This window comes from Lolium perenne, chromosome 6, assembly GCF_019359855.2.
Source record: "Lolium perenne isolate Kyuss_39 chromosome 6, Kyuss_2.0, whole genome shotgun sequence".
Classification (NCBI taxonomy): Eukaryota; Viridiplantae; Streptophyta; class Magnoliopsida; order Poales; family Poaceae; genus Lolium; species Lolium perenne.
In genome coordinates this window covers 265988164-266005809 of record NC_067249.2, presented here as the reverse complement: position 1 = coordinate 266005809, position 17646 = coordinate 265988164, and the positions used below count along the sequence as shown (strand labels likewise).

Sequence of the window (17646 nt, the reverse complement as noted above, 5' to 3'; positions counted from 1 at the left end):
AGATTGATATTTGTGGCCATCACACCAAGCCTCACTAGCCCCACCCCGAGTGTACAAGTGACCGAACATTTTAATCATCGGCCAATGCAATTAAGAAGTGCGAACTCAAATAGAAGACAAGTAGTACGAATTAAATAGCGTGCCTCATACTTTGTCGGTCGAAACAAATATTAACATCCAGGGATGGAGTCAGTGAGGCTAGGTAGGATGCACAATAGATTGATACTTGTGGCCGTCGCACCAAGGCTCACTGGCTCCACCCCGAGTGTACGAGTGACCGAACATTCTAATCATCGGCGAACTCCAAATACGAGGCAAGTAGTGGTCGAGTAAATGCAAATAATTATTAAGCTATGTACGCCATAATCTTGAAATATATAGCAAAGTAAATGAAACTATAGACACATGTTCACATGCACATTCATACAACTAAATAAAAGCAACTAGTCGATTCTATGGGAATATATAGCAATTATTACAGTACGGAAGTTCAAGGACATATCGTTCAAGCTTTAACAAGTGTTCCCGTCGTAGGATCAGGTTGTACGCCTAGGGGGAATGGACGGCAGCCCTCAAGCGAGTTGAACGGCCTCTCATCACGCGACATCTCCAAGCGGAGTTCTATCTCGTCATTAGGTGGTAGACCGTAGCCGTAGAAGAACTCGCTGCACCTATTGTTGACATCCTGCAGGATTATCGTGCAAATGAACTGCTGGATGCGACCCCGCTTCTTTCTAATCTCTCTATCGGGGACATCCGCCATGTTTGCAAACCTATTTCTGAGATTCTCTCGGCAGCAACATGTCATCTGCGTACTTTATGTACTCCTGCATCTGAAGGATGGCGTACCACGCGTCCATCCCATTGTCGGGCGTCGACTGCCTGAGGCAGGGGAAGTTGATTGTGTGGGTTAAGACCAAGCCTCCTCGGGATTTCCTCTCTACTTTGAGGGGGCCTGCCTTGTTGGCGAAGCCGGTGAGAGCATCATTGAGAAGGGCCTTGATGTGGGTGTAGTCTTTCTTGTGGTCCCTACCCGAGTCGAGATAGGCGCATGCGAGTGTTGCGGGTGCACGACGATGAGGGTGCAGAACTTGTCTCTGCGGAAAACACACGGATTAACCTTTGGAAATGCAAATGGAGATATAGGATAGAATGGTAATGGGGGACTAGCGAGTGATTACTTACTCGGGGAAGTAAGGGATGAGAATGGCGCCCTTTTTAATGTTCGCCAGCATGAAATCCTCGGCTTTCTGGGTGGCAATCGCCGATCCCCAGCGTTGCAGATGATGCTCTCCCGCATATAGAAGGGGTCCATTATCGCGATGGTCGGCGTCTCCTCCTTAACAACTGGGCGAGACAAGCTAAGAGCAACTAGGCGAACCACACTAAAGTGGAGCGCTTGCATGCGATAGATGCTGAAGATGTCGTTGAACCGGATGAAGCACAAGTCCGCGGGGTACTTCTCGACGAAGTTCATGCCAGTTGGCACCTTCGCCACCAAGAGAGGGTAACCAGGATCTTTTGATTTGAGAAGAAGGTTCTCCACATGCAAGACAGTCTCATGCAAGCTCCTCATATCCGGGGTGAGTTTCTTCACGACATGCTCCGGCAGCATCGGTTGACCCAAGTGATGCAGAGGTCGCCAATTGTTTGGCAACTTCTCAAGGAGTGGGACCTTGTCCTTGGATTTGGCCGCCGCCTTGTCTTGGGCGTCCTTCTTATTTTGCCTCTTCCTCTTCTTGGGTTGTACTGATGGACCCTCCATCGCCGTAGTGGCCGTAGCACGGAGTGTGTTTGGGCTCAACATATTTTTGACGGCGGCGGTGGCGACCTCCTCAGGATTTTCCTCCTCAGCCGTTTCTTGAGAATCGAACAGCTTCTTGGAGCACACATATTTCAAGCCCGGCGCATCCTCATGGACAACTTGTGAAGACGTAGGAATATCCCATTGGAAGTTGTCACGTTCGTATTCCTCGGCCTCTGGCGCAGCTGGCTGTTGTGGTGGGGTGCTGACCTCCGGCGCAGGTGGCCGTTACGGTGGGGCGATGACCACGGGCGCCGGCGGCTGTCGTGGAGGGACGCCGACATGTGGCGCCGCAAGGTGCTTGTCTTTGCTTGCCGTCGACCCCGAGTAGGTGTTGATCCGAATTAGGGTCTTCGGCCATAGCAGTACCCAACCCTTCAGTGAGGCCAGATTCAACGGGCTATCGTCATCGGCACCATGCGGTTGATTAGGAGGAAACAAATCCTCATAGCCCGGTAACGCCCGATCCACTTCAACCCGGTAAACGTCATCCGCCATATCTCGTGTGTGCCACTTCTTATCCAGGGGCCGAAGGATGGACCCCCTCGCGACGTCTTTGAGTTCGTCGTTTACTCTCATCAAGAAGGTGCATGGCGTCGAGAGCGCCTGCGAGAACATGTGTATGGCGTTAGAGAGAGGGCAAGGATGACGAAACTAATATATTAACTTGATGTACACATTAGTTAATTACCGTGAGGGCGTTGAGCTCGGCTAATGTCGACGGGCCAGCACATGCGGCGGCGGGCATGCAAGTGACGGAGGGGCTGCTACCCGGCATGGACGGTGAATCCCTAGCACCAGCGACATTGCCGGCGGCCGGAGGAGTCTCCATTATAACATTGTCATTGCCGGCGGACGGCGGCACCATCGAGTTGCTGCCGTTGAAGCTAACCACTTGCATTTTCGGGGGGGGGCCTTGTTTGCCACCCTCATACCACGCTTGTAGAGCGTTGAAATCTGCTTGGACCGAAGCGGCGACTTCAGCTTTGACTTCAGTGTACGAGTGTAGCTTTGAGTTGCGGTACTGGGCCATGGTACTCAAACCAGCTTGGACTTGGGCTAGGATTGACTCCCTCATTTCCTCCGCCTCCCGCTGCTTCCTCTCATTACGCGCATTTTTATCGGCCGCAGACGACAAGCCATAGTTACCATGCTTGTAGCCTGTACCGGCGCCAGCCACACGGCCTCTATGCGGCCTTCTCGTCGGTGAATGCTCATTAACGATGTTTAGCGCCCGTACGAGAGGCTTGTCCCATGCTACCCTGCCCGTCGACGCTCGGGACGAGGAGCCTTCGTCACCTTGAGAAAGTCTTTGTCTTTCTTCTTCCTGCGGAAGAAACGCGAACCATTTAGAAATGTTGCTACTATTATATGAACGATACTTGATCTAATTAAACCGGTAAATTGCTTACCAGTTTTTTCTCCAACGCCAGGACCTTCTGGTCGTTCGTGAACCAAATTATGTCGGTTACGACCTTCGGGTCCGTGACAAGTTCCCCGGTTAGTTTCTTCTTATGGTACCGGGACCTGATGAATCTTCTTTCAAGCGGGTCCTTGTACTTGAGCCAGGGGTTCTCAATGCCGGCATTTACATACGCCTCGTCCTCCTTCGCCCAATAGGGCTCCTTTCCCTCGTACCCACGGCTCCCAAGGTTGTGGTTGCCGATGTTAAGCTCCCGCATTTCCTTCCCCCACAACTTGCGATTCTTGGTTGCTTGTAGCTCTTCATTGGCCACAAAAGCATCAAAGTCCGCCTGGGTGACATGCGGAAAGGCGGAGTGGACCTCTTCAAAACCTTTGCCCTCAGCAATCAGCTTCCGCACCATGTACTTATAGCTGCTGAGGTGTTTGGTGAACTTCAGGAGGGCTTGTGAGTTCACAATGTTGTTGGTTTGATGACTAGAGGCGTAGTCGCCTAGGAACTTGTATCGTGCGTGCAACCTCGCAATGAGCTGGGCTCGCAAAGGCGCTTTGCTCTCAGCTCGGAGGTCCGTCTCGTTGAGATTGATGACCTCTCGGAGGATACATGCCAGTTGGTTGCCGTACCCCTTGGCAACATCCTTAGGCTCCACCGGCAAACCACTGGCGGGGTCCACCTCTTTGACTGTGTCTCTGCCGGTGCCGACCGTGTTTTGGCGCCTTGCCTTCCGCGGCCTCTTGGCTCCACTTGTCCCGGTGCCACTACTCCCGGCGGCGCCGCTAGGATCGTCGCCGCTTGTCTCGCTGCCACCCCCGGCGGCGCCGGTTGCCTCATCGCCGCTAGGCTCGTAGGTACTACCCCCGGCGGCGTCGCTTGCCTCGTTGCCGCTCGGCTCGTCGGCACTACCCCCAGCGGCATCCTCCATCTCATGGTCCTCGTCGCCGCCAACACCAGCGGCCTCGGCATCCTCCTCCGTCCTAAAGAAGTGCCTATTGTAGTGCTCCTCTAACTCTTCTTGAGACGACATGGTGGCTTGCACTAATAGAAGATGAAAAAGAGTTAGAATTCACGGAAAAATTCGGCATGACCTTTGCTAAAAATTGGTCATGCCGAGTGCTAGAATTGGCGGAACGGAAATGAATCGACATTCCGGCACTCAATAGCAACTCAATCCTCGTAATGTAAATGCAAACATATAAATGCCATAACCATAACCATAACCATCTCCATAACCATGCCATCACCATAACCATCACCATATAAATTACAGTAGCATTTCAGCATATACATTACAGTGGCATTTTACATCAGCATAAAAATAACACTTGACAGCATCCATTTAAAACCAGAAAAGGAAATATTTGCAACTTAACACTTTAAATCCCATTACTGCTAGCATAGCAGTAGCTAGCAACTTAGCATTACTGCTTATTTACATAAACAAATGAAATATTTGCAACTTAACACTTTAAATCCCTGGCACCTACTGAGAACCTTGCATACTAGCTACTGCTAGTAAACCTACTGCTAGCAAATTAAGAAATGAAGTAAATCCCTGAATCAGTAGCATGCATTACAGTAGCATTACAGTAGCTACTGACTATGTTCTCTGTATTATTTAGCATTTTACACCATAGCCAGAATTCAAACACTAAAATAAAAACCAGAATTCAAACAGTAAAATAAAAACCAGAATTCAAACCATCTTTAGTATTTTACACCATAACCATTTTACATCAACATAGAGAGCTTGTACCCACTTATACAAAATACACTAGGTACCTTATCATTTTGTTTTAAATGAACCAGATAAGGAACATAGCACCAATTTTCATTTTCTTTTAAATGAACCAGAGAAGCTCATGTGTCATTTCTCATTTGTGGATTATCAGAAAGCTCCAATTATAAATCAACTAAATGAACCTAGCTAGCTACTGTCCATTTGCAACAGCACATCATATATTTGCAAAAACACATCATACATTTGCTAAAAAAATTCAACCTGATTTCCTGATACATCTAAGAGTTTTCTCCAACCTCCCATCTCAAATTACATAACTCAAGTAATATAACCAGAGACAATAGTAGTAGCAACAATTTTTTAAATGAACAATTTTTTAAACCCTAGCAACCTGCAACTAAAATCATTTTCTAAATTCACCAAATTGTCTACCTCATTTCTAATATCTTGCATACAGCTCGAGTATCAAAGAGCTACAGCCTAAGTGCCTACTGGTGGAGAATGAACCAGGTGGTCAGAGATGGAGAGCTACAGCCTAAGTGCCTAACTGTCATCATTGAAAAATCATATTCTAATGTAGGGTCTAAATATTGCTACTTCATTTGCATTTCATCTAAACCAACTTGATTGCTATATCATTTAAACCTACTGCATCATTTTATTTCTAGTTGAAAAATTACAGAGGGCTTAATTGGTTTAGTTTAAAATTGGTTTAGTTTCAAACCAGAGAGCTTAATTGTTACTGTAATTTATATGAATTGGCAGTAGCATAACCAAAAAACCCTACTGCCTAGCTACCTAGGTACTGCAAGCATTTTTATTTTCATTTTCTTTTTTGGCAGTGAGCATGAGCATGAGCAGTAGCATTTCAAAACCATTTCAAAATCTTTATTTGCAACCAGTGAGCATCAACATGAGCATTCATTTCATTTCCATTTCCATTTTAAATAGTGAAGTAGAAATAGTGAACTAAACCAGAGAACTATTTTAAATGAACCAGTAGCATTTCCATTTCATTTCCACTATAATAAAAAACCCCAACTCAATTTCTTTTTTCAACAGCACTTGTTCTTTTTATGAATAACAGCACTTGTTCTTTTTATGAATAACCCCAATTCAGTAGAACTTGTTCTTTTTTCAACAGCACTTGTTCCATTTTCTTATTCAACAATTTTTCAATTGGAAGTAGTTCATTTGAATGTATGAATATGATTCAATTTCATTTTCAGCATGAAAAATATGATGCAATATGTCTATGCAACCAGAGAGCATCTAGCAGGAACCCTAACCCTAACTAGCAGTAGGTAAATCCTAACCCTACGGAGGAGGGGATAGGGAAGGGGGAGGGAAGGGGAGAGGAAAGGGAAGAGGGAAGGGGAGAGGGAAGCTCACAGTGGCTGGCGCGCGGCTCCTTCTTCTCCAACGGCGGCGCCGACGTCCCCTCCTCCAACGGCTGGCGCGCGGCTCCTTCTTCTCCAACGGCTGGCGCGCGGCTCCTTCTTCTCCAACGGCGGCGCCGATGTCCCCTCCTCCAACGGTGTGGCGGCGCTGGTGGAGGATGGTGGTGGGGCAGAACGGAGGCGGACGGTGGAGGGGGGATTTGGCGGTGAACGGCGGCGGATGAGGAGAAAGGGGATGGGATCGGCGTGTCTTGGAGAAGATGAGGAGAAAACGGTTAAGTCCGTAGTATAGCCGTGCCAGGCTTATTGCCGGCGCACCACCTACCTGGTTCGCCGGGGACAAGTATACCCCCGGCGAATTAATAAGCCTGGTGCGCCGGCAATAAACCTGGCACAGCTGTAACCTGGGACATGTCAATTCACCTAGCTAGCCTGCCCATTTCCTTTTCTTTTTTCCATTCTTTTTCTTTATTTCTTTTCTCTTTATTTTATGTTTCTTTTATTTTACCCCAAATGCTATACTATTTTATTTTTCTTATCTTTTCAAGATAATAACAAAGCAATATATATATGCATGAGTATGCAAAAACAAAAAAAATGAGTTATACATACACAAAATATTGACCAACACAATATTAATTAGTCATACATAAAATATTGGCCATGACCATATGAGTAGTTATGAATTACACAAAATATGAGTTATAGATTGCAAATAAAGTTTTACATCATCGATTGAGAAGAGTGTTTCGCTTTCTTCTTGCTTTTCTTGCTCGTCGTTGAATAATTTAGCCCCGTGTCGTGACTTCTTCTTTTGAAGGGTCGACCTGACCTCGGTAGCGTGGTCCTGCTTCTTCTTGTGGTGTATGTTGTGTCTTCGTCCTCGGATTCTTCCATCATTGGGTCTCCGACTTGTCCTTCGAAGTCTTCCTCGTTGGCGACTCCATCCATTCCGACGATGGTCCTCTTGCCTCTCCTCACGATAACACGGCTAGGCCTGGATGGGTCGGTTATGAAGAAGCATTGGTGCACGTGTTCTGCCAGTACCCATGGCTCATTCTGCGCGGTGGCGTTCGTGGACTTTGATTTGTTGGCTTCGGGTAGAAACATGGTGGTGAAATACCGGTCTTCTTTTCTGACGCTCTTAGCCCATCTGATACGGAACATCGGCACTTTCTCCCCAGCGTAGCTAAGCTCCCAGATTTCCTCGATTCTTCCGTAGTATCTAGTATTTACGTCACCCGTCCAGGAATCCATCGTTACCCCTGAGTTCTGGTAAACACTGTTCTTGTCTTTTTCTTCCGTGTAGAATGTGTACCCGTTGATATCGTACGCTTGGTAAGTCATGATGTTGGGCGCGGGGCCATGTGACAAGGCCAATACTAGTTTATCCTTGTCAGAATCCATTGGTGGAGGATTAGCATCAATGTGGTCTTTGAACCAGCGCGCGAAAGAGGAGTTGTGCTCTCTGTATATTTCTGCTTCCGTCATCATCGGCTTGCCACTGTTCTCTGTCATGGTTTTGTGCTCTTTCAACCAAGGATCGATCAAGTCAATGTGTTGTAGCGCTACTAAGTTGGCCCTGTCAAAGTCGGAACTCCGACCAGACATGTGCACGTGCAGTTCCTTCCTTCCATTTTTGTGGCCTACTCCCTCGAACCTGCGGAGGTGCTTGTTTTGAGGCAAACCAACAGGGTCCTCGATGTCTAGATAATTCGTGCGTAAAGAGATGCACTCTTCGGTGAGCCAGCCCTGTACGATGCTTCCATCCGGATGTGACCTGTTACGAACGTATCCTTTAATGACCCCATTCATTCTTTCAAACGGCATCATGTTGTGTAAGAATGCCGGCCCTAGACTGACGATATCATCCATGATATGGACCAACAGATGGACCATCACGTCAAAGAATGTAGGCGGGAAGTACATCTCCATCTCACATAGGATCACCACGATCTCTTCCTGGAGCCTTGCGAGTTTCTTCACGCTTATCGACTTTCGAGTTATGACGTCGAAGAAGTTACAGAGCCGATCCAGCGTTGCACGGACATGGTCATCCATTATACCTCGGATTGCAACCGGAAGAATCTGCGTCATCATCACGTGACAGTCATGAGACTTCATGCCGCTGAAGTTTCGTTTCTTGGGGTCCATGTATCTCGCTTATTAGCCCGGAGTAACCGAAGGGCACTCGACTCCTACAAGGCAATTGAAAAATTGATCGACCTCGGCCGGACTAAAAGTGAAGCAGGAGGGGGACAGTAATAGTCCGGCTGCTTAATCCTTTTGCGCTTCGACCGCCGTCCGCCTCCTCCTCCGATCGTCCCTCTTGGGCCGGCGGGATCTGAAGCTCTTCCTCGATGCCCAAAACTTTCAGGTCTGTCTTGCTTTCGGCCCATCTTTGGTCCGGTCCGGCATGTTGAGAAGAGTGCCAAGCAAGCTCTCGCACACGTTCTTTGTAATATGCATGACATCAAGGCGGTGAGGTGTATCGAGAATTTTCCAAAGACGGCAAGTCCCAAAACACGGACCTCCTTTTCCATACACCAATGAGCGGCGTCGTTTCCTTTTTCTTCTTCTTCTCTCCAGGCTTTTGACGAATCTTTCCCGGCGCAGTGGCACTCCTTCCAACCTTTCAGTAATGTATCGATCTCTTCGCCGCTCTTCTTACGTGGAGGTCCTCGGGGTTCATTTGTACCATCGAACAGATCTCCACGCTTTCTCCACGGGTCGGTTTTCGTAGCCACCTTCGATGCCCCATGTAAACTGTTTTCGAAGAGCCGGGATCCTTACCAAGCTGCAAAAACATCGTCTCTTCCATGCACACGACACATGCCTTGTGTCCATGGCACACCGGCACGAAATGTAACCGTATCCGAGGTAGTCCTGCACCGTCGTGATCAACGCGGCTCTCAAAGGGAAATATTCTTCCGCGACGGCGTCCCATGTATCTACCCCTTCCTCCGCCAACAACGTTTCAAGCTCCTCCTTTAATAGTTCGAGATACATGTTGATATCGTTTCCTGGCTGTGTCGGCCCTTGAATTAGCATACTCATCTGTATGTACTTCCTCTTCATGCACAGCCAGGGCGGGAGGTTGTAGATCCATACAAACACGGGCCATGTGCTATGTGTGCTGCTCTGGTTTCCGAACGGATTGAATCCGTCCGTGCTCGCACCCAACCTGATGTTTCGGGATCTGCCCCAAAACTTCCGAATTCATTGTCTAATGCTTTCCACTCGGCTTGCATCCGAAGGGTGCGTCGGACTGGGTGCTCAATCCGCTCTTTATCATTCAACACTGCCTCCTTTCTTTCTGCGTGCCAGCGCATGAGCTTTGCTTCCTTGCGGTCCGCGTAGAACCGTTGAAGCCGGGGGGCGAGCGGGAAGTACCACACAACTTTCCGAGGAGCTTTCTTCTTCCCTTTCTTGTACCGTTCAGCTTCACACACAGGACATTTGGTCTTGTCCATGTGCTCCTTGCGATACATGATACAGTCGTTGATGCAGGCGTGATACTTTTCGTGGGGTAAGTCGAGAGGGCACGTGATTCTCTTGGCCTCGGCTAGACTACCAGGACACGTGTTCCCGGCAGGAAGGAGATCTTTCACGTATTCCAGGATGTCGTCGACGCTTGTGTCCGTCCATCCGTGTTTCGCCTTCATCTGCGGCACATCGAGAGCTACTCTCAAGCGAGACTCCCCCAACCCGCGACCTGAGTCGTACAACGGAGTATTCGAGTCTATCTCGAGTTGCTCAAGCTTTGATTTCCGCTTGGCGCCTTTCGTCTTTTCGAGAAGCAGATCTTGAAGATGAGGGTCCCGCACGACTGAAGCTAGCGGCACCTCTTCGTCGTCGTCAAGGTTATTGTCGTCGTCAAGGTTATCGTCCTGTGCGACAAGCTCTTCATCGTCATCAATATCATGATGCCCTCCTTCTTGCCGGCCATTATTACCACCTGCTGCCGTCGCCCCATTGACCTCCGCGCCATCATCACTCATCCATTGAGTGTGTCCATGCATGAAACCATTAGTGAGCAGGTGCCCCTGCAATTTGCCTGAATACAGGTCAAACCATTTCCCTCGTTTGCATCTCCGGCACGGACACAATACCTCCGTGCGGTTATTTTCATACATGTCGATGATCGCGTGTTTCAGATATCTCATCACGATGCTTTCACTCATCTCGATAACCATTATCGCCTGCATGGTAAGATTACATAATTGATTAGAACCATGCATCCGTCGGTATAGTTTTCACGGAAAATTTCGGCATGACCTTCCTACACGGTAGGACATAGGAGCGCCAGAAATGTGCCGAAACGGAAACTTAAAGAATCAACATTTCGGCGCAACGTTGGCAACTCATTTTCAACGCCAACAACACACACAAGCACAAGCACAAACACAACATATATATATGCCACACACGAGCTTTGCTTCAAATTAATGTCCAATATACGTTGATTTCATTCCTCAATTTGTTCATTAATCACCTATTGGTTTGATATACTCGTCAACAAGATCGAGACGTCGCGCCGCTACCACGGCGTATGGAAGCCGACTTTCTAGATCTAGATCTAGATTGAGCGGTCAATGCGGGATAGTAGATCTAGATCTACATAGGGGGATGTGGGAGATGCATGTAGGAAGGGAAGATTTGGTAAAAAAATATGATTTTGTTTGGTCAAATTGGCTAAATTTGGGATAGAAATGGGCAAAAAATAGGTGGGTTGGGAGAAGGGTCGGGTTGTGTGGAGGAGTGGAGTGGTAGTAGTGGGGGAGTGGTTGTTGAGCAGAAATAATCGCCCAGTTATTGCCGGCGCACCATGGCACGGGTGCGGCGCAAAGATTAAGCCGATCCGGCTCTATTCGCGAGGCCAGGCCCAGGAAACATCGTTGGCGCACCAGCCCAGGAGCGCGCCGGCAATAGAAATTTACCGCCGGTGCGCTCCTGGGCTGGTGCGCCGGCAATGTTTCCTGGGCCTGGCCCGAACCGGCCGAGCCCCTGCCAAACTTTGTCCCCGGCGCGTCATTTCCGAAGGTGCGCCGGCAGTATGCCTCCATCGCCGGCGCGGCGGAAAAGGGGTGCGCCGGCAACACTTCCCACCGGCGCACGTGCAAGGTGGTGCGCCGGCACATATTGCCTCCACCTATAGGCTTTTTCCTAGTAGTGCGAGGAGGACATCGTTGAGGTGCAGCCTCCGATGACGCCCTTCGTGTGATCATTTGGCCTTGAAGCACAGACTATTTTTTTGGGTGCAGGATTATGATGAATGACGGCGATTTGGTGGCCGGATGTTAGCTTAGACTTGTATTGGAAAACCTTAAATTCGAATTTCTATCCATGTTTGTGTGTTTTTTATTCAAAAAATCCTATTATGGTTGTCGGTGTGAGGAAGCCTTCAGCAAATGTGCCGGCGTCCCCCATACGCAAGTACCAGTGCAGCTGCCGACGTCTATTTGGGAGGCGCCGGTGGAGATGCTCTCATTGGAGTCAACAAGATGATGAAATGTTGCACTTGGATAAAATGTTTGGGTTCAAAATGACAAAAAGACAAAATCGAACAAGCCCCACGTCTAGGCACGATTCACCTTATATTTGTCATAAATTTATCTTTTTCATCCAATACGAGTACAATATTTAATCATCTTTTGTTTTTAGGAGGATTCAAATTTTGTTTCAGTATTTAAAATTACCCTGAATTTTAGAATTTATAGGGTGCATAGCATCCATGTGCCAAAAATTCACGTCGGACATTGGGTGCCTATATATACACTTATCAACGTATGAACATAGCGAAAACTCTGAAGGCAGCCCGAGCTTGGGTGCTCCTTTTATCGAATCCCTATCAGACCATCCGTTTCATAAGCCTACGTCATAACACGTTGTGTATAATTTTGTATAGACAGCCTGATGAAATACAGAGCCTGGATAGCCCCAACCACCTCACTCGTATGCATCATAGAACATGGAGGTCGAAAAGCAGTCAGGCCCATTCTATTTCCTCTTCTCTCTCAACTCTAATCCCGTGTCGAAGCGCATCTCGATCCCCACCGGCCACCGCCTCCGCTCTGGCCGGCCCCGCCGCGACTCCCCGACCGACGGCGCCACCAGCCGCCGCCGCCCTGACGAGGTCGCGGTTGCTATCGGCGTCTCCCTGCTAGGCCCTCTCCCCGCGGCCAGAGGAGCTCGTGGTTGTGCGCGTGAGGCTCGCTCGGTCCGTGCCCATGGCTGTGGTGCGCGCCCCCACGTCGTCCGCATCAGGTGCTAACAGGGACGGAGCAGGTCGGCGCTGCTGTCTTGGATAACCTGACCCCATTCCAGTAGAGGTGACACCATAGCACTCTTTGTGGAGCTTCGTCCCTGGCTGCTAGGTAATCAGTACATGATGCACTAGCTAATCTATGCACTATCTGCTAGCTCTTTGGGTGATGCTCTTTTTCTGTTATCTGGTAAAATGTTGTACTAGTACGCATAATTAGAATTTGCTAGCTGTATGTGATTCAGTGCAAATTTTGATTGCAATTGTTTCAGATATACTGATTTCAGCAGAATAGGAAATTATAGAGTCTATGACATGTAGACCCCCTTTGTTATTGACTAAACAAACGGACAAGTTTTTGTCCAAATAGGTCTGCCGGTTGTGCAGACTCTTGTCCAGGGCGACCCATTTTGGACAATAATGGACATTTTTGTGTCCGAAATAGGTCTCCCCATTGAAGATGCCTTTAGATTATAACTAACTTCTAGTTGAATAACTCCCTCACTGTAAACATTGCCGAAATTATTGATATATACCCCTTTTATTTTTGTTGACCTGAATATTACGTTTGAGTCTAAACTCGTACTCTACGAACTAACAATCACTACAGTTCCTCACACAAATAGACAATCTTATAAGATAACCCGGACACCGTCCAGTTGTAATTAAGCACCTGCATATATAACTTCTCGCCATTGTCAAAAAATCTAGTTTATTTACTGTCGCTAGCCCACCTACAATTACCACAACTACCCTAATTTAGCATATAAATAATTTATGCATCCAGTTTCACACACCTCTATTTACTAGCTATGCGAGATTATTTTCATACCTCTCCAAATTACTGGAAGTTCTTGCAGAAATGTGAGTGTTGCACATTGTATATTTGTTGTTAATTATCTCTCAAGTAAACATAACTTTTAATTGATCCACGATTTTCATTTCGTCAAGTCATGGATCATACATGAGTACCCTAGATTAGTAGACATTCTTGGAATTGTTATCAGGAACTGTTAATTGGAACCACCCAATGGATCACAAGCTTTTCTCTTGTATAATCAGGCGAATAATGCAGATCAACATCACAGAATGCATCATGGCATGGATTTCTCATTTGAGCTGTCATCTTGAACCATAATTTGCGGTAAATCTATCCCATTCGCACCATTTTTAGCTTACATATCTAGCACTATAACCCAATTAGTTAGGAAATTACACCACATTACTTATTAACGTCATTAACCATAATCCATCATCTAATCACAGGTAGATGTGGTGGCAGTAATGAATTACTCAAATATTGCATCTATCCCAAACCAATTTGTCAAACAGGGGTTTACCGTAAACTCTTGCTGGCTGGTGAGTTGCACTACACTATAATGTTATATATTACCAATTAATCAGTACACAAATGCATTTATTTATGTTACTAATGCACACATACCTTCCCACAAATCCAAAATAATTTAGATTATAAAACACTTCTCCATGTTGTTCCACACTCCTTTACTTCTACTTGACAGCTTGTACAATTTTTCTTTTGAAACGCCGAAGAAAATAATTCATGTCATGGACCCTACCACTGGATCTTGAGGATTAAACGCAACAAAGAAGCTAAAACTAACTGCAAATTTAATCCAAAAAGATTTATTTGAATGCATCTAGAAATATTTCGCTGACTGGCAAGTCGATAAATTCAACTTGTCAAAGCGATTCCCTATACTAGTACACCCATTACAGGAGGTTATCATTTTACGCTGCTTGAACGTTCCTCCTTATTTCCTATGTAAATATTGTAGTAACAAGAATATGCGTGATGCCACGACTGTATTCAAATGTTTTTTACAGTGATGAATCCGATATCTGCACATCTTTTTTTGTGAAAAACTGGTGTCTAAGACTTGAAATTAGCAGTTTGCAAGGTCTTACCTTTATATGATTTCTATGGTTATCAATTTCTTTTATATATTTATCCAGCCTGAAAAAAAAAGTAGCTACCAATCTTGGCTGTTGCTGTGGGGTTCCACAACATAGCTGACAAGTTATTTTACTTGCAACATATCACAGGATAATATTGATAACCACGGATGAATGATATTACACAAAGTAATGATGATGCAAGGGAGCGCATCCAGTTTTGCTGAAGATCGCCTCCACGCTGCTAACATTGAACTTACCATGTTGGATTAAGCAATGCTGCCACACTTGTGTAGATGCCCGAACATGTAAATTATGTCTAAATCCATTAGTAGTATATCAAAACTCCAAGATCCCCAGAGCCTGCAATCTTTACGTTCACTGCTGGACAATCTCATCTAAATCAAAGACATCCATGTTCAACTGTTTTACATTTTATTCTGCTAACACCAGTAAGAAGACTTACATGGATCTGAACAAAACTACACAGATGGATAACCATTCGCAACATCATAGCTTTTCTGGTGCTTACACTGGAAATTTATAAAGAATTTTCAGTACGAAATATCTTGTATTATGTCCTTGATTCGATAAAAATAATTAGACATGCCTTAAGAGCATCTTCAGCTGGGTCCCCCAAACGCATCCGGATCGAGCATTTGGGGGACGTGTTTCATTCGTGTCGCGTTTGGGGGACGTCGCTTCCCAGCCGTGTCCTCCAAACGCCGCCCTCAAACTTTAAAATACTTTTTTTATTTAGTATATAGAAGAAGTGTCCTCCGGTGGCGCTTCCTGCTCGTCACCTCTTCCGAAGAGGCGATGTCGTCCGATGCGACGCATCGGAGGAACTTGTGTCCTCCTCGTCGTCGACGGAGCTCGTCGGCTGCGCCTTCTGCTTCGCTTTCGCCTCCGCCTTCGCCCGGGCCGCCGCCGCCTCCTCAACCTCTTCCTCCTCCTCAGCCTCGGCCCGGCGGCGGGGAATCATCGTTGCATCATGGAAGCCCGGAGAGGTCGCTCATCATGAGAAGCTTGGATGAATGGCGATCGATTGAAGATCCGAAAGCGCCTACGTACGGGTCTTATTGAGCGTGGATGACCGGCGGCACAAATATCAAAGAGACCGGCGGTTGCTCTTCCGCAGAGTACGCGCTCCATTCAGCAGGTTCGCGCGTCGATCAACGCGGTTGCCAATGCGACGGTTCCACTTCCCGGCTATTGCATCGTCCCTAGGTAGGCGGCGGTTGAGCGTCCGTCCGTGAGTCGCTGACGCGTCGGTCCCGCCACGCCTCGCCTCTCTTTTCGTTGTGTCTGGCGTGCCCGGAGCGTCCCCTGTGGGGCGGGGATGGCCTCGGGGCGCCGGACACCGTATCGGGCCGCGCCGAACAAAAAGCGACTTTGGGGGACGCGGTTGGGAACGTTTTTTTGTCCGACGCGTCCCAAATCCCTTTGGGGGACGGTTTGAGGAACGCGACTGGAGATGCTCTAACTTTGTCTAAATTTGGTGTCTTAACTTTGTCTCAAAATTTAGACAAAATTAAGACATATTTCATGCGACAGAGGGAGTAACAAAAATCCAGATCTAGAAGCATGAATAGTGTCCCTTTTGAATGTTCAAAAAATTGTCCAATTTGTCTTTTTTGCTGTATCTACAATACTAGGTATTTCACATTAAAAATTTGCACGCTGGTACTGTATATAGTTGAAATTTTTGGAAGTTTTCAAATTTTTCAAAGAGCCCGGGCTCTAATTAGCACTTTTCACCTTCCCAACCTCGTACTGTACCTGTTTAGACTAATACACATTGCACGGCTGGCACATGAAAAACCTCCGTTTACTAATGAACGAATGAAAAATGGTCCATGATGTTCCACAACTCCAATGGTTTGCCTGTGCGGTACAGGTTCTCATCGGCGGAAATTTATTTTTCTACAGCGTACCAACTGTCCTTATTAAAGTTTGTACTACCAGACTAGACCAAGAAGACGTGTATTGCAATTTCAACACACCGTATATCATTAGAAAATGGGCAGCATTGATTGCTTGGCGATTAACCACAGCCACTCACCAGCCGAGTGCACCCAAGCCCGGGCGTACCGTGCTACTATAGCCTTTTGGCTTACCATGGCTGCGCTGCATACGATTGAGGTGGTTGGCTGGTTGCTGCCCTGTATTGGTTAGAAAGATTACCAAAGATTATACAAATTGGGATATGACGTAAGCTAAGGAAATCAATGGTATGATGTGGAAATGATATAAGGTGCACTCAAGCTCGGGCGTACAACCGAGTTTTCGATCTTACACGCTGCTGTGTTGGCCGTGTTGTCAGTCTCCAGAATGAATAACTTTCTGCAGCCTAGCTCCTTCGCTAGTTCCACCGCATGTTTGCACGCCAGGACTTTAGTGTGAACCTATGCCACTCCTCGACTAAGGCAATCGATCTTCTCATCATCCGTTCTGGCTATCCGTCATTCTTGCCTACAGAAAGCTGGCTTCTCTGGCAGAGAGCTTTTTCTTTTCTTGAGAACCTCCGATCTTTCATTCAAATAGTAGGCATTGTTTACAGTCAAACTCAGGCAACTCAGCCCAGCAGGTGGCTAAAGCAGCCATACATGACGGCCTACTCGTAAAGAGTAAAGACGAAGCAACCTCCCTTCGTGATTTGAAACCCAGCTTCACCCTTCCTTGAGCTCTGAGCTTTATCTTCCTCCGGCAGAGAACTGACTCAAACTGAATACTGATGGTGCTTTTCTTGCATCGTTACGCGCCAGCCATACTTGGTAGAACAGCCCAATTTCGTTTTCTTTGAATCCAGACAGCTAAAACTTTCCAATAGCCAGTCATGTTTACCGTAGATGATTATTTGACAGGTCCTTCCCTCACTTCCGAACCACCTCAAGCGCCGAGAGGGACTCGCCCGTGGCCAGATCGAGCTCTATCTCCCCATCGATCTCGGAGAACCGTGAGCTGCTGGTCGAGGGAGGCGTCGGTGACAAGCTCCACGGCGTCAGGGTCATGCATCATCATCGCATCAAAATTCCTTATCATAAAAATAGGCACTATGATCTCAGTTTACAATTTTGTTTATCCATAATAATTCAG

At 47.0% G+C, this 17646-nt stretch overlaps 1 protein-coding gene and 1 long non-coding RNA gene across 3 annotated transcripts in view; one reads left to right on the top strand and one right to left on the bottom strand.

Annotated features, from left to right (window-relative positions):
- LOC127305496 (ribonucleoside-diphosphate reductase large subunit) overlaps positions 1–17646 on the bottom strand; it is a 95343-nt gene that overhangs the window by 45003 nt on the left and 32694 nt on the right. The window lies entirely within an intron of this gene.
- On the top strand, positions 12250–14994 carry LOC127305501 (uncharacterized). Of its 2 annotated transcripts, XR_007853979.2 has the most exons (4): positions 12255–12742; positions 13693–13774; positions 13897–13989; positions 14698–14994. It is a non-coding gene; the product is annotated as an uncharacterized lncRNA (long non-coding RNA). The 2 variants fall into 2 exon arrangements; XR_011746244.1 differs by having other exon boundaries at positions 12250–13774.